This window comes from Polypterus senegalus, chromosome 6 (genome assembly GCF_016835505.1).
Source record: "Polypterus senegalus isolate Bchr_013 chromosome 6, ASM1683550v1, whole genome shotgun sequence".
NCBI classification, from domain to species: Eukaryota; Metazoa; Chordata; class Cladistia; order Polypteriformes; family Polypteridae; genus Polypterus; species Polypterus senegalus.
Genome location: NC_053159.1, coordinates 87,390,711 through 87,412,734, shown reverse-complemented (window position 1 = coordinate 87,412,734; position 22,024 = coordinate 87,390,711). Strand labels below are relative to the sequence as shown.

At 39.6% G+C, this 22,024-nt stretch overlaps 1 protein-coding gene and 1 long non-coding RNA gene across 2 annotated transcripts in view; one reads left to right on the top strand and one right to left on the bottom strand.

Moving 5' to 3' along the window:
• Positions 1–22,024, top strand: part of LOC120531252 (contactin-associated protein-like 5) — a 558,720-nt gene that overhangs the window by 458,467 nt on the left and 78,229 nt on the right. The gene's annotated exons all lie outside the window — the stretch shown is intronic.
• Positions 232–7,543, bottom strand: LOC120531254. Its single transcript, XR_005634080.1, has 3 exons — positions 7,491–7,543; positions 943–1,085; positions 232–380 (listed from the first exon to the last, which is right to left on the bottom strand). It is a non-coding gene; the product is annotated as an uncharacterized LOC120531254 (long non-coding RNA).

Below are 22,024 nucleotides of genomic sequence, written 5' to 3'. Positions count from 1 at the left end.
AATGGTAAGATGAGATGGTCAGAAAAAATAAGAAAAACTCCAGTTTTGGATGGGGGTTGAATTCTTGTTTGCCATGATTGACGTGATTGTCTTGAATTTTGTTTTCTTAAAATAAAATTAATACATTTTTAAAAAAAAGAAAGAAAAAAGCCAAATCTGCAGGGGTTCCTGGCCAAAAGACCACCTAGCCCCCATTGGGCATTCTGCCTAACATAAGCATTTATTGTTTTTTTCAATAGACTTCGTTTTAGAGGATTCAACACAGAGGGTCTTGTAACAATTTGAGGTATCTGATTACATTTAGACCCTAGGCGGCAGCACAGGACTTTGATCAGCTGCTGGTGGTGGTGGTGGTGGTATACAACACCATCATGGAAGAACTGGAAAAGAAAACAGAAAAAAGTAAAGATTAATAAAGATTGCAGATTAACGTAAAAAAAAAATATAATACCATAGAAATTATATAAACACAGTAAACAAAATTCTATTTTGTTAATGTGCAAAATGGCAAAGCATTTTTTTTTGCATAATATAACAGTGTAGACATTTTTGCGTTAAGATATCATGATGCATTTAACAAAATACACACAGATAAATAACAGAAAGAAACATAACAATTTAAATATTTGCATTAGGTTTTTTAGTCAATATGATGCTGAAGGATCACTGCTGGTTCTGCTGTTGTTCCTGGTGGTAGCTATCATATCATATCAAGTAACTATTCATAAAATAAGACTAATACCTTGTACCTGTGCCAACCTCATGAGATGAGAAGGCTACATCTATAGCTGTAAGAATACAAACAATGAAGAGTAAAGTATACTTGTACAAATGAACATATCACAAAGTTATTTATCATTTGTAAATAAACACACATAAGAGCATAAAAGGTTAGGGCATTAGCAGGTGATCCCTATATAAAAAAAAGTGAGATAAACTAACAAAGTGGTTTTACAGATGCAAGATTAGATGCAATCAAGATGGTGGTTAAGCCAGCTATGAGGTGGAAGACGCAGAAGGAGTGGGCTCAGGCGACCAGATCCTGGAAGAGACATTGGACCCCATAGTTCTTTTACTTGTTGCATCTGCAGACAGAAAAAGGGGAGAGGCATTAGACAACAGCACCTTCCCTTGCCTCAGGGTGGAACTATCATTTGCCAAGCCCTGGAGTTGTCCCCTAAGTGCATGTGTGTGACATATCTTATGTATCAACAGAATTCAGCTAGTGAAGGCACAATATTTCATAAACCGTCTGAAATTACAGTTCACCAGAGAACACTGGGCCCACATGATGCTCTTTCTTGAAAAGATAGATAGATAGATAGATAGATAGATAGATAGATAGACGAGAAAGGCACTCGATAGATAGATAGATAGATAGATAGATAGATAGATAGATAGATAGATAGATAGATAGATAGATAGATAGATAAGAAAGGCCCTCGATAGATAGATAGATAGATAGATAGATAGATATTTTTTTTATTTTTAAAAAGACCTTTATTGTGAACATAAAATTTGAAAATATTAATAATATACACAGTCAAAAACCAAACAAGCCCAATTTTTCAGAATATAACAAAAAGAGCCAAAAAATATCAGACCACCACTACTCCTACTCCGCACATTAATAAGAAAATCAAAAAGTTAATATTTCATTATAACACAAAGACCACCACTACTCCCCCTTTACACTCCTCCTACTCCACACATTAATAAGAAAATCAAAAAAAGTTAATATTTCATTATAACACAAAGACCACCACTACTCCCCTTTTACACTCCTTCTACTCCGCACATTAATAAAAGCATGTTGTTGATGCCCACCACTTTTTCATTCCCAGTTGAGCACCAGTTCGCCCCCCTCCACAGCACACAATACCTGATTAGATACTAACATCATCCTAAGAAAACAAAATACAAATACAGAAAACTTAACTAATGTCTCATACATTCATTTTTAGTTCTCCATCCTCAATTGAGCAAAGCACCCCTTTAATTCCCCACACATTTTTAAATAACTCTAATGTATTCATCAATCTATGATACGTATATTCCATTATTATTCTAGATCGTACATTTATCTTGAAAATCAAGACAGCATCAGTGGCTCCTGTCCCAGATTGTTTATTATTTCGACTCTTTAAAATTGCTAGTTTGGCTTCACCCAATAGATAATTTGATAACTGAGCTTTTTGCCGATATTTTTTGTTGTATTTTGTACCATAAATGAACATGATATTATTAAATTTCCCCATTAACTTTTTACATAATTCACTAAAAAAACTGAAAAAAAAACTGAGTCTCATACATTGCAAGAATAAATGGAATATAGTTTCTTTTTGTCCACAAAATATACAATTATCATCCCCTTTCTGCTCAATTACTTTTAAAAAAGAATTTGTAGCGACAATCCCATGCAGAATTCTCCATTGCAGGTCAGCCGTTCTTTTCTTACTTGGGGGCTTATATAGCTCCCTCCAAGCAGGTACACTCCCACCATCCACCCCAGATTGTCTCTCCATGGCGTGTCACATACTGTTTTAGTGCTGCAAAGTGTATAATTTTAACACAATATTTATAAAGGTCCCCCTTTGACAAAGACTTAAAGCTCACGACTTCCCCTTTATGGAATGTCACGATTGTATTGTCGGTGAGTGAGGACAGATCAACAGCAGGGCAGACCTCCATCTCCGTGTTTGTTGCTCTGATTGAGTTGTTCAGCCGATGATAATCTTTGGCCATGAATGATAAAAAACTCTGAACTATTCTGACCGACTTGACCCCCAGTATTGAAGACAGCTCTGCTGGGTCAATAAAAGACTTCTTGCTCTCATCGTAAATTTGGGACAGTGTAAGTATTTGATTTGTGATGAGTATTTTAACAAAACTATCGCTGAACAACAGAGGACATGAGAAAACAGAGTTGTAAACTAAAGGCTCATCAACCAACCAACCAGATGTGTCAAAGTTTCTTTTAAAAACAAAGTGCCATGTTAATAGGACTCCCTTGTAAAAATGGGGTAGGCTGGACAGGTCCATTTTGTGAATGTTCATCACTAGAAGTTGTCTATCAAAACGTAAACCTCCCACTCGGCGGAAGAAACCCAACGCCAGCTCTCTCCAACTCAGAGGGTGAGAAACAAAAAAAACTTTCTGCAGTGCCTGAAGTCTAAATTGTGCAACTTTAGAGACAACGTCAATGAGCCCCTGACCCCCCTCTTCCAAAGGTAAAAAGATTACACTTTGTTTTATCCAGTGCAGGCCAACCCAAAAAAAATCAACCAAAAGTTTCTGGATTCTGTGTAAAAGTCCAGGAGGAGGGTCCCCACTCACAAGTTTGTGCCAAAGCATAGAAGCTATCAAATTGTTACACACAATCACTCGTCCCCTGTAAGACAGCTTGGTCACAATCCACCTCCATTTGTTCAGTCGCATTGTTACTTTATCTAAAAATCCTTCCCAATTACTTTTGTCCACCCCCTCAGCACCCATCACCACCCCGAGATATCTAAAACACTTTCTGTCCCACTTAATTTCTAAGGGCAGATCTGGTGGTGAACTTGCAGTCCAGGATCCAAGTAAAAAAGCAGTACTTTTGGCCCAGTTGATTTTTGCTGAAGATATTCTCTCAAATATCTGTTGACATGAGATTAACATTTTAATGTCATCGCTTGACGTGACAAAAATGACGACATCATCAGCGTAAGCCAAATATTTAAAAGTAACATTTGGGCACATAGGAAAACTCACGCCCTGCAGTTTGTGACTTATCTGACGTAAAAACGGTTCGATTGACAAAGCGTAGAGCATTCCAGATAAGGCACAGCCCTGTCGTATTCCTCTCTTTACTGAGAACGGGGCACTCAAAGAACCATTGACTTTTAAGACGCCAAAAATATTAGTATACAAGAGCCTGATCATATTTATAAAATATTCCCCAAATCCAAAGCTTTTCAGCGTATAAAACAAGTATCGATGATCTACTCGATCGAAAGCCTTTTCCTGGTCTAGAGACAGAATCCCCAAATCAACCCCGCACAGATTACAGGCTGAGATAACATCCCTCAATACAAATATATTATCATGGATTGAGCGGTCAGGCACACAGTACGATTGACACGGGTGAATTATGGAGTCCATCACATTCCTCAGGCGGTTGGCCAAGGCCCTTGAAAAGAATTTTGTAATCCGTGCACAATAGGCTCACAGGCGCCAGTTTTGATTTGGCACAAGTCCCCTTTTTTTGGTAGCAGAACAATGACCGCCCTCCTGCAGCTCAGTGGTAGTTCACCAACCTTTACACTCTCCAGAAAAACTGAAATCATGTCCGGTCCTAGCAAATGCCAGAACTGCTTATAAAATTCTGTTGGAATCCCATCAATCCCCGGAGTCTTTCCAACATTCAGATTAGAAAGTGAGTCAGAGAGTTCTTGAAGACTGATCTCGGTATCCAGATGTAATCGGAACTTTTCTGAAATTGTTGGCAAACCTTCCAAAAACTCGGACATGGCAGCTTCATCAATGCTTTCATCCTTAAACAAATTTGTGTAAAAGAGACAGCAAAGTCTCTTATCTCCCCTGTAGTGCACAGTTCTTGGCCCGGTGTCACGGAGCATATGAATTGTCTTACTCTGTGCTTCCTTCTTTTCTAGACTAAAAAAAAACCTTGTGGGTGCGTCCAGGTGATTGAGATTCTGGAAGCGAGACCTCACTAAAGCTCCCTTAGCCTGCAACTCCAGAAGCTGAGACAGTGAATGTTTCTTAGCTGTTAAAATCTCAAAATTGTCTTTATCAAAACTGTTCTGAAGAGTGGCGTGTAGTTCAGTGATGTCCTCCTCCAGGCTTTTCATATGCTCCACACTCCTCTTCGTCACTTGCTGGGTGTATTGTTGGCAGAAAGCTTTAATCTGAACTTTTGAGACATCCCACCATTGTCTGAGGGAAGTGAATTTGGATTTAGTGAGGGTCCATTGCTGCCAGAAAACTCAAAGCACTGAAGGAAGTTTGAATCATCCAACAGGGAAACATTGAATTGCCAGAAAGACTTAAAGAAAGGTTTTTTGAAAAGGTGAGCTTTAAAGCCACCAGAGAGTGATCAGAAAGACCGAAAGGACAGATATAAGTAGTAGTGACTGAATTTAAAAGATGCCTTGAACAGTAAAACCGGTCTAACTGCCATAGAAATGCGGCCACCCCCTTTGACCCAGGTGTATTGTCTATCTGTAGGGAATTTAATCCGCCATACATCTACCAGATCTGACTGCTGTAACAAAGTATTTAATACTCTGACAGAAGCTGGATGTGGCTCAGTACCATTTCGATCAAGCTGAGCGTTATCAGTACAATTAAAATCCCCTCCCAGTAGAAGAATTTCTCCATTAATAAAAGATTCCACCACTCTTCTCAAAGAATCAAAGAAACAGATCTCTCTCGACCATTTGTTGGTGCATATGAATTAATTAACACGAGGTCTTGTTCCCCATCTTTAATCTGCACCACCAGCAGGCGCCCAGCCACCACCTCACTAATATTAGTGATTTTAAATTCACAGTTTTGGAAATCATCACAGCTACCCCAGCACTGACATGAGATCCGTGACTAAGCACAGCCTGACCCCCCCATTCACGTAACCAGTCCTGTTCATTCTTAATATCAGTGTGTGTTTCCTGAAGTAGTGCAATGTGAAGGCCTTTTGCTCTAAATACTCAAAAACTGCAGCCCTTTTTGCGTCTCCCCTACACCCGTTCACATTCAGACTCCCAATATGAAAAGATTCCATTAATTCAAGACATAAGGGAGTAACCAATAAAATACATAACACAAATAAATAAAAGAAACGTAGGACTAAATCCATCATGATTAAAGCAGTGATTTCCTAACCCTACTGATCAAATTCTTTAGTCTCACTGACTCTTTCTGGTCCATGCCAAGCTGCACGGCATTGCGCATCACCCTCTGTGCTGACACCAGGAAGAGCTGAACGTCTGGGAAGTGTTCCTCCACTTTAACCCCTCTCTTACCCTCAATAAATTCTAAAAAATACCGTATACTTGCGGTGCTGTATCCGCCTCCCAATGTATATCTTGAAGAGGACTCGCTTCTCACGGAGGTGTCAGTGTCACTACCCTCATCCTCTCTATCGCCAATGTCACAGTCACTGTAACTCTTGAACAAGTTGCTGCGTTCACTGGATGGCTCGCTGGACACAAGGCTTTTCTTTGCCGACTTAGTATTCTCTGATTTAATCTTTCGTTTGTGACAGGGCACTTTGAAAATCTCATCCCTCTCGCTCACACTTGCACTCCCATTCTCCACTTCACACACCTCATCCATCGGCCTCTCATTCATCTGCCTTTCCACGGCTTGCTCTGGGATAGGCTTTATCAGCACCGCGTCTTCAGCAGCCTGCACTTGTGCAGCTTCATCGGATGCCTGAGACTCGTTCACAGCGGAGGCAACTGGCGCAACTCCCTCGGAAAGAGTGTTCAATGTCGTCCCCTCACTGCTACTGGTCTCAGGCTCTGTGCTCACTTTACTCGCTGCACTTTCAGTTTCAGCCGCCATATCCTCGGCAACAAGAAGCGCGCTCTTCTCTGGAGCGTCTTTAGACAGACAATTTTCGGGCCGATCATACACAACACCCGCTCCATCCAACCGCTCATTACACTCAGACCCATCCTTCTCCATATTCTCCACCTCACTTTCATACTCAGACTCGCAGTTTTCATCATTAACCCCTCCGTGTTCTCTTTGACGGAGCGGAGCCGGCCGGCATCACTACGGGCTCATGTTTGCACTGTGCCGCTTTGTGTCCAGCTCTGCCACAGTTAAAGCAACGCATTGAATCAGAAGTTACGAACACAACATAATCATCACCTTCCACCTTAAACCTGAGGGCCACGTTTAGATCTTCATTCATATTATTTAAAATCATATAAACTTGTCTCCGAAAGGAGACCACATGTTTTAACTCCTGCATTTTGCAGCCAAGGGAATAAGCACTATATCAGACATAATCTGCCCATAACGTCTCAATTCCCTTAGTAAAATATCATTTTTTAAGAAAGGTGGAACATTAGAGACAATAACTTTCTTCGCAGGCGCTGATAACGGCAGGACAGGAACTAATGCGCCATTTATAACAACCCCTTCTTCAACAAGTTTATTTATTGAGAGACTCGTCGTTTAGAAAGACGACTACAGCCTTATTCATTCTGCTTGCTGATAGAACATTTTTATAACCAACTATTTTCCCTACTCCCATCACACAAGCTTCGGCAGAAACCTGAGGGTCCACCAGGACCTTAGCGCCATGGCGGCGTGAAAGACTTTCAAACGCCTTTGGAAACAAACCAGGTGCCGCTTTGGACACGGCCATGGCGATAACCGCCAAAGCCGTCTTAACAGTAAAAAACTTATCAAAAAACACCAATAACTCTAAAACAAATCTCTAAGAAAAAGGAAAAAGAGAAAAAAAAGAGGCTTACACAGAGACGTCGACGCCCGTCGGCTTCCACCGACTCAAACACGCCCACCCCAGACAGCACTAATCGAGCAACACACAAACAGCTAGATAGATAGATAGATAGATAGATAGATAGATAGATAAGAAAGGCGCTCTATAATAGATAGATAGATAGATAGACGAGAAAGGCACTAGATAGATAGATAGATAGATAGATAGATAGATAGATGAGAAAGGCACTCTATAATCGATAGATAGATAGATGAGAAAAGCACTCTATAATCGATAGATAGATAGATAGAAAGATAGATAGATAGATAGATAGATGAGAAAGGCACTCTATAATTGATAGACAGAAAATGCAATGAATGCAAGTTTTGGGTTTGAATACACTTCAGACGACAGGCAATATTAATGCCTTAGAAGACAGACTTTGGTAAATAATTAAATATTTTATTTAACTCTTTCGGGGCTGATGTTGACTTTTGTCAAAATTCAGGGGTTGAGGACAGCAATCGGCTATAAACTGCAACAAAACCCGCCCTTACGTTTTAGTTTGATTCTCTTTGCTAGAAGGAAAGTTAAGTAGCTTTTGCCGATTTTTCCTTGATTCCCTGCACATACATGAGTAGCGAAGAACAAACAACCTCTAAAATGGCATCGACATCTGTTGAGAGACTAAAGCAGATGTGAAAATTAAAATACTCCATAAACGTTTTACGTATTAGCGCTGAACCGGACTCTGACTTGTCGGACTTGGAATTTGATGCAAGTGATTTGAAGATGGAGATCAAAAACGAAATTGAGGGACCAATATTGGCTGATCAGTCTCCAGCTGATTGTGGTGTTGAACACGTTCATGCAGCTGATACGCCTACAGCAGCCTTCACCTGGTAGGACCACCACTTATGATGACAAGAGGTACAAACCATATTGCGTCACACTGCGCCTACCGCCGCCACCCACCTGCTGTGCGAAGACAGCCAGGCAGCCAGCCCACTGTGCATTCCTGCTGGCCATCGAGGCGCACCTGTGCAGCCACTGCTGCCAGAGATGCCAAACATGCGCCCACAGCAGCCCCAGCACGTAGCAACAGACGTTTTATGTTGATTCATGTGTGAAACCAGTACATTGTATGCTTTTCAGAAAACTAAAAAAATATCCAGCCCTCAAAGAGTTAAAAATTATATATATATCCATTTTCTTATTGAATACAGTCACTTAGAAAACAATATGCCAGTTTTACAAATTAAGCAATTTAGCAAGTTAATGCAAAATCATTTTTTATAGCTTAAACAAACTTTCATAGTGGGGTTGTTTCTAGGTTTTGATAGTATCAGGGTCTTTAGACCCCTTTATGAATGTCTAGGTATAAACAAAGACCAAGGAGGTGAACCCCCTTGGAGTTTTAAGTTTGATGATATTCATTTTTTGTTGGGGGGGTGAGTGTTAAATAATAACAGGATGAAATGGTCATTGGTTTTGCAGAATAGATAATGGGCTTAAGCCTCGGCAGTAGTGTTTTCATAGCACACCCTTCAGAAAGAGTATTTCAGTCATTACCAACTACCAGATTGAAGGCAGATGGATTAAATATTCTTCCCTCATTCATACTTCGGTGACACTTTTTTTGGGTACTGCAAAAATGTATATATTACTCATTAATTCTTCTATAACAAGATCTTAATAATGGCTTCTTTTGGTGTTAATAAGATTTATAAAGCATTGATAATGGGGTTTTTCATCTGTGTAATGAGGCCTACTAAAGTAAATTCACTTTTGAATGGTCAGAGGTGACTTAAATGAGACATGTGCCTCATGACATTACATATATCAATGTAAGACTGGTGAATCTTTCGTACTCATGAGTAGCTTCACCAGCAAATCTAATGCCTCACTGTACAGAGATGATTAACCTCTTTGCTGATCTTTTGTTTGTGTTATAAATATCAAAAGACACTTTATTAAGGTCTTGTTACATAGCAGTACCTAGACTTTTTTTTATCACAATCATTCATTCGTTTTCTGGTCCTGCTTATTCTTATACAGTATATTGTTGCAGTGTGGAAAGGGTCAATACACCATTTTTTTTTTTTTTTATTAAAAACTGCTTGTCTGGAGTAGGGTCACAGGGAAACTGGCGCCAAGCCCAGCAAGCATAGGTTGCAAGGTAAGAATTGGATGCCAGTCTATCACAGTGTGAACACACACACATGCAAACCCCACGTGGGGGGTACCCAGGACTTGAACCTGTGTCTCCTTGTTGCAAGAAAGCAGCACTACATCTGCACCATGGTGCTGTCCACAGTCAATATTATGTAGTATATATATCCATCTATCCATCCATTATCCAACCCGCTATATTCTAACTAGAGGGTCACGGGGGTCTGCTGGTGCCAATCCCAGCCAACATAGGGAGCAAGACAGGAAACAAACCCCAGGCAGGTTGCTAGTCCACTGCAGGATGCGCGCACACACACACGCACACACCAAGCACACACTAGGGACAATTTAGAATTGCCAATGCACCTCTTGGGAGGAACTGTGGGAGGAAACCGGAGTACCCGGAGGAAACCCACGTAGGCATGGGGAGAACATGCAAACTCCATGCAGGGAGGACCCGGGAAGCAAACCTGTGTCTCCTAGGTGCGAGGCAGCAGCGCTACCCACTGTGCCACCCTAGTATGTGTGTACATATATATATACTGTATATGATATATTACATATATAATACAATGTACAATATTATGTAGTATATATAGTATCAAATGTATATATCTACTCTATATATATAAAATCCTAAGTCTTAAAGTGCAACGATTTTATGTGACTTTTTGTCATGCTTTAAATCTGGCTTATTTTAAAACCTACATATATATGTTTATTATCATTCTTTTCAGAATTTATCAAACTTTAATGTGATGTTGTTAGATTTTCAGATTCCTATTCTGTTTTTAAATTATAAACTAAAAGAGACAAGACATTCTGCCAATAGATTTAACCATGCCCGGGGCCAAAAATAAAAGACAAAGAGTAGATGACAAAGACAGCTGCTGTACAGGCTTTTAAATGTTTGAAGCACCGCGTGAGATGCAGATCACACAGCAAGGCAGCAGCAACCAGCAGCTGATTGAGCAAAGAGGAGGTTAAAAAAAATATATTTGTTTCCCATTGTATCACTATTTAAGAGGGGGTTTTGGAGGAGTGACCGTGTCTCCTTGGGGTACTTCAACCGCCACTCTTCACAACACGAGCAGCAGAGATGTGAAATGGCTGGAGCGTAGTGCAGGCAAGGGGGGCTGGCGAGTGAAGCAAGCAGGGGGTAAGCCCCCTAGTACTTATATACAGTATATATATTGTGGAAGTTGACCCGGACACAGACAGGCGGACATGTTGTTTTCACACCACCACACGTCTATTATACAAAACTATTTACAACAATATTGGTCACACAGACCCAGTTAAATGGTCACACAGACCCAGTCACATGCACAAACCCCAATTCACAGTCCTGGCCTCACAATGCCTTTCTTTGGGCCGCCTCCATACCTCCTCTGTGCTTTGTCCTTCCTCCTCCCGACTCCAGCCTCGAATGAATGGAGATGGCCCCTTTTATATGGTTCCCGGATGAGCACCAGGTGTTCCCGGCATTCCTCCTCTGGCCACGCCCCAGCGTGGCGGAAGTGCCGGCTGTCCTCCCGGCTGCTCTCCGGGCGCCGTCCTAAATCTTCCCCCCCAGCACTTCCGCCACACCAGGAATAGGTCCCCAAGGCATTGGGACGCCTCCTGGCGGTGACCACGGGCCCCTACAGGGTGGAGCTTCCATGCCCTGTACCCGTGGCCCCCAGAGCAACCCGGAAGACAACCCCCACGTGATCCAGGGTGGGCACAGACCCACATCCGGTCCCTCATGACGTCCCAGCCAGGTCATGGCCCCTGGCATCCCTGACAATATATACTATACTATATAATTTTTCAAGAAAAATTATGATTGGATAACAGGGTAGCAGTGTAGTAAATGCTCTCTCTTACAGCTTCAAGAGAATCAGTTCACACTGGGATTATTGTTTGTGTTTTGTGTGGAATTTTCACGTACTACATGCGTCTGTGGGTTTTTATCCAGTTTACCTCCCACATCCCTGAGGTACACATGCTATGGTAAGTGGAGAGTCAGACTGCGCCTGTTATAGTTGAGTCTGTGTGTGTGTAAGTGTGCCCCATCGAGGGCTGATTCCAGCCTTATGCATGATGAACAGAAGACTGACTCCTGCAAGCTTTAAAGTGAAATACGCAGGTGCAGTAAATGGATGGATTTTGAAGCGTAAAACAGAAATGAATTTATTAGACACATCTGCACAGTTTTATGACTGTCAGTCCTCTGCATGGATATGAATAATATATCACCAAGAGTTCCCATCTACTGGATGAAGCAGTTTCTTTTAGTTTTGCTTACTTTGTTGCATGGTAAAAGCCAATCTAGGTCACTCAGCTCACAAAGAAGCATCATGGGAGAATTTTTTAAGTTTTACTAGCTACGAAAGCAGCAGGATTCAAGATTTAAAACTTCTTTTCAGGATCAAAGAGGGACACTTTTTATTTTGTTTTCTTTTATTTTAAAAGAAAGTTTAGGTAAAAAAAAATCTAAAGGGTGTCTAATGATAATGATCCAGTGGGTGCACAGAGTGATTCGCAATTTCTCTGGACTGACGTTAGTTCTTTTAACACAGAAATAAAGAAGTTACTTAATTCTTGAGTGTGAACTTTAATTAAAAGAGAATGAAAGGAAGATGAAGCACAGCAGTCTATCACTTGCTGTAAATACTTGACAGCCCTTCATACAACCTTAATCAATAAAGAATTTCTTCAATCATAAGGCAGGCTGTTTCATTGTTTGATTTTAATCAGGGTTCTTGACGGCATCTCTTGGGTACTGGACACTTGAGAGTGAAAGTTAAACAAAACAGAAAGTAAAATTGATCGGGCTTTGATAATACAGGCTATTTTTGATTTTTAAAGATTTAGATTTTTTTAAAGAAAGAAAACAGCTTTTTGGTACTCATTTATAAAATGCATTTGCATGTCAGATGTTTATTAATGTAGGCGTTCTTGCATTTATGGTTGTAATATATGCATTTTAAAATGAATAATCACACCAGTGTGCATCCATTTTAGTTTATTATAATGAAGAATAAAAATAGCTTTTCATCCGTGAGTGACTTGAAGCCTGACCTTTTTTAAGATCCACTTTTTTCATAGTTAATGGCCTTCTAATTATTGGAATTCACCTCTCCTCACCTTATGTAGCATTAAAATATAATCAAATTATAACTCTAAACCAATACCTTCACTGATTCACAAGAGTTGTTCTGTTGGAATAGAAGAACACAACAGATGTGAGGCTCTTGGTCATTTCTTGATTAGCCCCTCGATTGTTTTGTATTGGGGGGGGGGGCGTAAAGTACATGGCAATGGCCAAGGGCCTTGCATTTTATACCACATTAAAAGCAGTGCTAGTTTACTATTAAAATAGTTCGCTGTCAACACTTTGTAACTATTTTTTAATATAACCAGGGGATTGATATTAACCTTCATCTTGATGATCACTTTTATCACTGGCAATAACAGAACGTTTTCAAGGGAAAAAAGCAAATAAATCAATTTTGTACCACTGGCATCATTGTTACAGTTGTTATACAATGTGGTGAGTCAGGCTTGTGTGCGGATGTGTGTCCAGGACACTGTGAGGCTGATCAGTGTAATGAATTCCCCTCTCCTCCGATATAGCGATTAAAATCACTGCTGTATTTATTTACCTCTGAACGCTTAACATAACCAGCATTTACACAGTCCATTGGAACATTTAACAATCAAACAGAAGTGTGCATTTACTTCTAATTCTAAGCCGCAGTATACATGTAATTAATTCCTGCTAAAATAGGACAATTTTAAAATAGTCTTGCAGGACTGCTTTGAATTCACACCTGTACATGGTGTCTTGCGGGTTGACTAATAGAGCTGCTAACGATGGCAGCCCAAATGACCTGTAAAAGAGTGTAACGATAGCTGATGGCAGCAAACTCTAAATTCCTTTGCTGCTGGTTGTAACAAAGTGACCCTGAGATAAAATTATTCTGTCACTGCAGGAGGTAGCGCCAGCTGTTATCAGTTAGGATAGCTAAGAGCATGAAACCTACTGTTTTGAATTTTGTATTTGGTAAAATATGGGTGAAAAAGGCAAATATGGCCAGCCCTTTATCAGATAAGCAAGATGATAATAATGGCTTTAAGGTGAATACTTTTCTCATATCTGTAATAATGTATAGTCTGATTTAGAAAAAATATCACGATTTCAGTTTAAAACTATAGATAAAATAAATAAATTTCCATTATTTTCATATATGTGCAGTATAGTCTATTATATTGGTTTTGTGTATATTTTACTTTAAGTAATGGCATGGGTATAACTATACTTTTGGCCACTGAAGCAGACACAAAGGGTTTGTTAGGCACCATTTTCTGGTATCGAGCAGTTTGTTATCCATATATAATATAGAATTAAGGTTATATTATTAGTGAATCTTATTTCAAGGACATGTTTAATGCTAAAATAATATAACATATATACTGTACACTTGCTTAATCACATCTTGGGGTTCCAGGGTGAAGACTGCTACAACAGTATTCAGTACAGATAGATAGATAGATAGATAGATAGATAGATAGATAGATAGATAGATAGATAGATAGATAGATAGATGACACTTTATTTGTCTCCAAAGGGAAATTAAACTTTTACGGAAGCTATATATAAATATATAAGCATTATAATAAAAACAAACAACAACAACCCCCCCCAAACACACATAAGAATGTTTGGCTTGGATAATTGAGAGCTGCTGCTGTCAATAACAGGTTTGCAGGAGGGAGTAAGCTGTCAGTTCTGCTCAGGTCTATACTGAAAGTCATTAAAATTTGAATAGAGAAGGTCTGGCTTGTGCTGTCCACAAATTGAACATGCTGATTGACATTTGTTTCCATGTTTGAAGTCACCAGCATTCGGAACGCTTCATCAATAAGATATTGGTACACAGTGAATTATTTCCATTGCTGAGTCAGCCAGGACGATGTAACTCCTTTCCCTGGGCTGTAATGTGGATGAATTCAGTCTGCATTTCAATATCTGGATCATACAATCACACATAAGGGAGAATGGAACTCCAGGCCCTCGCAAGGCCCATTTATGCACACACACTGGGGCCAACTCAAAGTAACACATTTTTTTTAATGACGTGTAGAGCAATTGCCAGAGAGGTGGAAATGAAGGTGCAGCAGGGGGCTGAATCAGAATATATAGAAGAAGAACAGGGAACTTTAAGAGACCACAAATTACAAATGGGATCGGGGCTAAACCCATTAAATTACATTTAAAGGGAGTTGAATAAATTTTGTTATTAATTTGGTATTAAATAAAGCTAACAATTGGGATTTTTGGAGGAACTTTTGGTTTGTTTTAAAGTCGAATCCTAATCCTAGGTGGAGGAAGATGTCAGGTGTGAAGACCACTATCAACCGATGTCTCATTACAAAACTTCTATCGTGGTGTATGTCAGATTTGCCAAACCCAGTTGCTGATCTCTTTGCTGAACCATGTAGCAACATTACTTAAAATGTCCAACATATCTCACCGGTCCTGAAGGTATAACACTATTAGACAGATTTAGAGGGCGCAGGGGCTGCTCGGGAAGAAGACTTAGTAAGCGGACCCTTTAAAAAGGAACCTAAAAGACGCCTGGAAAATTACAATCATCCATCTGTTTGTTAATACGCCTCATACACACAACTGGATTATGACTTGACCACCTTAGATTACAGTTTCTGTCTAGATGTATGTGTTCTCCTGTCCATATGAATTTGTACTGATTGGATATGTCTTTGTCTGAGGGAGTGGTCCCAATCACCTCAAACTCCACACCACATCAGGAACCTGGTAGAACAAAACTTTACATTGCTTTCAGAAAGCTGTTCACAAGGTTTTTCAAACACACATCCATCATCAACTGCCCCTGCTATACGGGACTGTTTTGCACATTGTTGTTAGTGTTTACTGTTTGCTATTAGTGCTGTAATTTATTATTGCCATCCAGGAGCTGGGGAGGGTCTTTGCATACGTGGTTTTGGTTATATTGTGTGTTCTTTTTTCATTATTTGATTAATATATTTCATTGTTATGCATCTATTCATTGTGCCATTAACAGTGTCTCTGTGTGTGATTGTGTGCATGCCTGTGTAAATATATACACCAGAAATACTAAAGATAAAGAAAATTTGTGACTTGACAGTTACAATCCCAGTGAAGCATTATGCAGACATATTGCTGTTGATATAAAGGAGTCCCAGTAATGTTTCTTGACACACTTCTGCTAAATAATTCATTGGCTGAAAGTCCTCAGTGTTAGTGTGTCAGAGAGAAGATGTGCAGCATTGTTAATAATGACACTCAGTTTTGTTTTGATTCTTTCCTTTGCACCTATCTCCAGAGGGTCCAAAGTGTGCCCCATAACTGAGCCTGCCCTTTTAATTAGCTTGTTGATATAGTGGGCCTCTCTTAAAGTGATGTTACCAGCCCAGCACACCACATCATAGAAAATCGCACTGGCCATCACAGAGTTGTAGAAGATGTGAAGGATATCACCTCCTACATTAAAGGAACGTGTTCCCCTAAGGAAAAAGAGCCCTTTCTTATATAGTTGTTCTGTGTTTTGAGATCATACCAACCTGTCATTAATGTGGACTCCCAAATTCTTGTAGGAGTGTGACATCCACTCCCTGAATAGTGCCCAGACATAGAGACTCTTTGGTTGGTGAAAGTCAGTAAACAGTTCCTTTTTTTGATAATGTTAAGGTACAGACAACTCTGAAATCTGAGAATTTCTGCAAGTGACATGACCTGGTGTTATATTTATATTCTAAGGTGTACAGAGCAAAGAGAAAAGGAGACAGGTATGTGGTACTCCAGTGTTGCTCACATCCATATCAGAAACACAGTCCTTGTGTCTCAAAAACTGTGGTCCACCAGACAGACACCATAGGCTAATCCACCTGCATATCTCTGAGTTTGCCCCATAACAGGGATTGCTGGATGGTACTGAAGGCACTGGAGAAATCTAAAAACATAATCCTTACAGTGCTGACAGCTTTTTCCAGGTGAGAATGAGTCTTGTGGAGCAGAGAGATAAATTATATCCTCCACTCCAATCTTTGTCTTATAGGCAAACTGCAGTTGGTTCAGGTGGACTAGCACAAGAGGACTCATATAGTTCAGGACCAGCCTGTCAAATGTCTTTGTGATTTGAGACGTAAGTGCGACAGGTCTGTAATTATTAGATAAAGATGCACCTGATTTCTTTAGAAACAGGAGCAATGCAGGAAATTTCCCACAGCAGCGACACTTTCTGAAAGCCTTAGAAGTAGACTGAACAGGCGACAGAGGAACTACAAAATTGGTCAGCACATGCCTTAAGAACTCGAGGACTGACTCCATCTGGTCCTTCAGCTTCTCCTGGGCATAGCTTCTTCAGATGTCTCCTTAGATGATCTTCAGTTTTGGATAGCTCACACTTATGGTCAGAGATGGACTTGTCACTGGCCATTCCAGTTAATGTGTTAGGAGTTGTTGATGTAGTAGAGATGGTGTGAGCAGACTGGTCGTTGGAAGAAGGATGCACTGGAATAGAAAATCTATTAAAAAATTGGTTCTGGGCATTAGTTTTGTCCACCTTCCCAACTAGTACCTGGACTTTGCATTGCTTGAGTCCAGTAATTATGCCCAGTCCATTCCAGATACCCTTCATGTTATTCTGATTGAGTTTGTTTTCTGTTTTAGCTTTGTAAGCTTCCCTCCCTTCACTCAGATTTTTCTTTAGCACAGACTATATGTCCTTCACATCATCTTTGAAACTGAATTTGAATGCTCCTGTCATCTAATTCTTGAGACCCTTTAGCTCCTTAGTAATCTGGGGTTTGTTGTGTGGTAAGCAACACACTGCACTAGATGCTAAAGCAAATAAAATATTAAACTGACTTAAAAAGTGTGCATGAACCTAAATGTAACACCTGCTATACATAAGAATTACTTCAGCTTAAAGACTTGCACTTTCAAAAGTAAACTTTTTATTCAGTGATTGAAAATTAATGAATGAAAATTACCAATCTAACCTCATTTACTGTACTTATGATAAAATAAAGTACAGATACAAACAATACCAGCATTAGATTTTTTTTTATATTGCATTAATTTTAGAATGTAAAAAATAAGTAAATATTTTACTATTTCAAAAAATGAGCATATGTAATGTAATTATTTTATGCATTATGCATGATTAAAATTGAAAACAGTTGTTGTTTTACTTTTCTGTGTATCATATTTAAAGGATAATTTCTGTATTTTTCAAGGCAAAGTAATTTCTTTACAATCATGGTATAAATGTATTTTCCACAAGAAGCTGAGTTCTAAAATAGAACATTTTCTATAAATTAAAAAAAATACCTAGCCTATTCTTGCATTTTAAAATGGAGGGGATATTGCAGAATAAGAATGTAATCAAGTATCGATCCATGTTTTCAGATTGCACACATATTTATTTAAGATTTGTCATTAGGTGCACAAAGCAATAAAAGAAAAAAGATTTTTTGTGAGATTTAGCCATTTTAACAAGAGACTGGTTGCGCACTTTATCTCTCAGATCGTCAACCTCTGCAGCAACCTTTCAGCCTAAGGGGCCTGGTTTCATTTTTAGAAGTTGTCTCCAAGCACCGTCAGTAATATTGAATGCTGATGCCCAGACGTGAACTGGTGTCTCTGTCCTTTTGACAACTAGATAGTAGTCACTGCAAAAAACGGGATACTTTCGATTACTCACAATCTTTTGCAACATATGATAAAAATAATTAAACTTTGATTTAAAGTTGCTGCAAATCACAACTAATAACTATCTCACTATATTATGGACTTAAGCTAATATCTACAGTATTTATTTTATATTTACTCATGCAGAAATGTTGTCCCCAGTTGTTTTATTACTATATTGTCAGCAGGAGTGACTAAAACTTCAGTAATTGTTTTTCAGTGCATCAGCATGTTTCATCACAGTTTGCCGCTGTCTCATGCACACAACACACCACAGAAAGGGCATAATGCTAAGTGTTGATCGGAACTTAGTATTCACATGCAGGTGGCTTTGGCTCTATCAAAAATCTAAGGCTTTTATTAAAAAAAAGTCTGGAGTGCATTCAGTTCAGCTCAGATTTGCTGTTTTGTATACAAAGTACAGTGAAAGTCCTATGTGAATGTGTTACCAACATGCAACATACTGATGCTCGACATGACTCTTGTTCTGTTGTTGTGGAAAATTGGTGAATTGGGTTTACACCTGTGGAAAAAAATCAAAACTTCACCCATAATGGCAGCTGCAAGCAGGTGAGGTGGCACTGGAACTTTTGTTGTCACAAGCATGCCTCAGAAATGCATATGGCATGTTTTCTTAAATTGAAACATTTACTGCTTCAAAGTGGATGTATTCAATAAAGTTTTAAGTCTTTTGTTTTCATGTTTGGTCTCCATTTTAAAATTCATTAACAGACTGGGTATTTTTTATTCTTTATAAATAATACTTCAGTTTAGAACACAATTTTACATGGCACATTAAGTTCATATTTAGCACTATTGTGAAGAAATGACTTTGACTTGAAAAATAATAAATGTATTGTGATAAAAAGGCGCTATATTGCACCCGACCCGGCACAGACTCACACTGAGGCACATGTAAAATATAACACAGACTTATTTTCTCAGCTGGAGGGCACGTCTTCCCCGTGAACCCCCCAGCCACAACACAGTCCCAAAAGCACTTAACACTGAAGTAAACACACTCCCGTTTGGCACCATCACTCCTCCCTGCCAACCTCATCCTCTTCCTCCCAATTCTGGCTCCTGAGTGGTGGTTGCTGGCCCTTTTTATAGCCGACCCGGAGTGCTCCAGGTGCTTGATCACCTGTTTCTGTTTGCATTTCCAGACGGGGCTGTAGAGTTGTTGAGGCCGCCTCATGCAGCACCCCCTGACGGCCGCCCCAGATCCCAACAGGGCTGTGGAGAACTCCATCTCCCATGGAGCCCAGCGAGGAAACTGAGGCACCATCGTCAGACAGGGAGGCTGCCACGAAGCGTCCCAGGGGAGGTACTGAGGAGCCCATGGTTGCTCCCCCTGAACATATGTAGAAGGGGCATCCCGGGCCGGGCATGGGACCCGGATCAACCGCCACAGTATCCTTTAATCAACCTTTATTATCATTTGCTTCAATTTAAAGTATATGGAAAAAAACACCTAATTACGTTTCCAAGTAAAATGTGAAAGCTTGAGTTTTGGGTTTTGGTATAATGATAACAAACATGCTTAACCTACAACCAGTCATCTTCACTTTTGTTTGCAACAGTTATTAAACATGATTGTTCATTGTAGATTATTGAATGGAAAATTGTTCATTTATATAGATTCTTGCCTAAATTGAAAACACTGTGTGGCAGGCAGCTGGGTCCCATACCCAGCCGGGACACCCTTTTGACACTGGATCTGGGGGAACACCCATGGGCTACACCCTACATTCCCTGGAACACTTGGTGGCAGCCACCCTGGGTTGCATCGGGGCCACAATGATGAAACCCTGGAGCTCATCCCTGTTGGGCTCCATGGCCACCACTAGGGGGAGCTGCATGGCTTAATGAGCCCATGTGGGCCGGACTGCAGCCAAATCTGGAAGTGCAGCCTGAAGTAGGTCAACGAGCACCTGGTGCACTTTCGGGGGTGCTACAAAAGGAGCCTGCAGCCACTACTGTAGGCACCAGAGTTGGAAGTAGGAGGAGGAGGACGACAAAGATGAAGATGAAGACGAAGACGAAGCTGCCTGAGAGGAGTGGAGGAAGAAGTACCTGTGTAGGGTATTTTGTTGTGTTTTGTTGCACTGTGGTGTGCTTGTGCAGGACCGTGTTGAGTCGGTGGGACACAGGAAAGACGTGCCCCATGGCCGAAGAAGAATAAAAGTCCTTTTTCTTTGATTTTTACACGTGCCTCCGTTGTCAGTCTGTGTCGGGTCGGGCGCCTATATAGCGCCTTTCACAACTGCTATATATGCTGAGAGCCGTGTAACAACTATAGCAATCATTGTAGGCCAATAAATAGAAAATGTAAGTAAATGTAAATGTATACCTTTGTAAATATTTGAATTATCATTGCACAGATTCTAATATATAATGAATCTATCTTTGTTTATTAAAAAATAAAGTTTTACATGGCATGGATAATAAAGATGATGGTACTGAAAGGCTAGCTCAAATAAATTTTAATTGTTGCTATCAGTGCACTGTAAAACCTTTAAATGTTTAAATGTGTTCTTTCTTAAAAAAGCCTTATTGGAGCAGTAATCCTTTTTTCCGTTCTGCCTAATCCATTCAGGGTAAAATAGTGAAATGATTAATCTGTGCTGGGCATATCTCATGAATGACCTTAACTGAATGTACAGTAATGGCCGTCTGGAAATAATAATGAATATTGAAAAAGGCTTTTCATTTTTTTGCAAACTTTATTTTAAATATTTATTTTTTCTGATCAAAAAACAAAAAAAACAAAACATAAATCATACTCTGTAAGCCATACATTGATATTAGATGAATTGCTTTGAAAATCTAAAAGGTCTTGCATGTCTGCATTGCAATCAGTGTGAGTGTAAAGGTGCCTCTTTTCTAGATATAACTCATCCTTCCAATCTTTGCAAATTTAATTTAGAGGATTCACAAATGGATGGAAAAATGTATATAGAGGACGTAAAGCAGAGCCATAACGTGAATACCCTAAGATGCTTCCTTGTTTTATAATTCTAGTTATGTGCCTGTTTCAGTAATCTGTCCTTTGACGTGCCCTTTGTTATGCTGGTCATCCCCTTTTCTTTCCTAAGCCAATTCCACTGCAGACAGAAGATGAGCATGATTCTTTGGATTTACAGGAGGAAAAGAAATGCGAGACAAGGAAAACCCCAAGCTCATTTTTAAATGAAAATAAATGTATTCTATTTTTCCATCTTGTCAGAATTCTATTTTTTTTTTTACTACTGGATAATAGTTGCATTATACGTTCCTCTGCATATCTCTAAAATCTCATTTTCACAAAACACAAATTAAGAATCCAACTAAATATAGGAATCATATTTGGTATAAAAAAGAGTAAAACATTTAATCTAACCACAGTGTCCAATTTTATATGCAAGGGCAGTGTGCCAGTGACATTTTTTAAATTACTTTAAAAGAGATTCCAAATACACCTTGTCACATTCGGCACAACACAGGTGGCCAAAGGCATTGAAAATTGCGATACATGTCTGCGATCTGCAAAGAACATCTCCTATACAGATGGTGATTTGCAATTAGATTGGCACATGGTCTCAAATTTTAAAAAGAACCTCTAACCCTCAGTATGGAACAGACTTCGTTAACATTAATAGATGCAAACT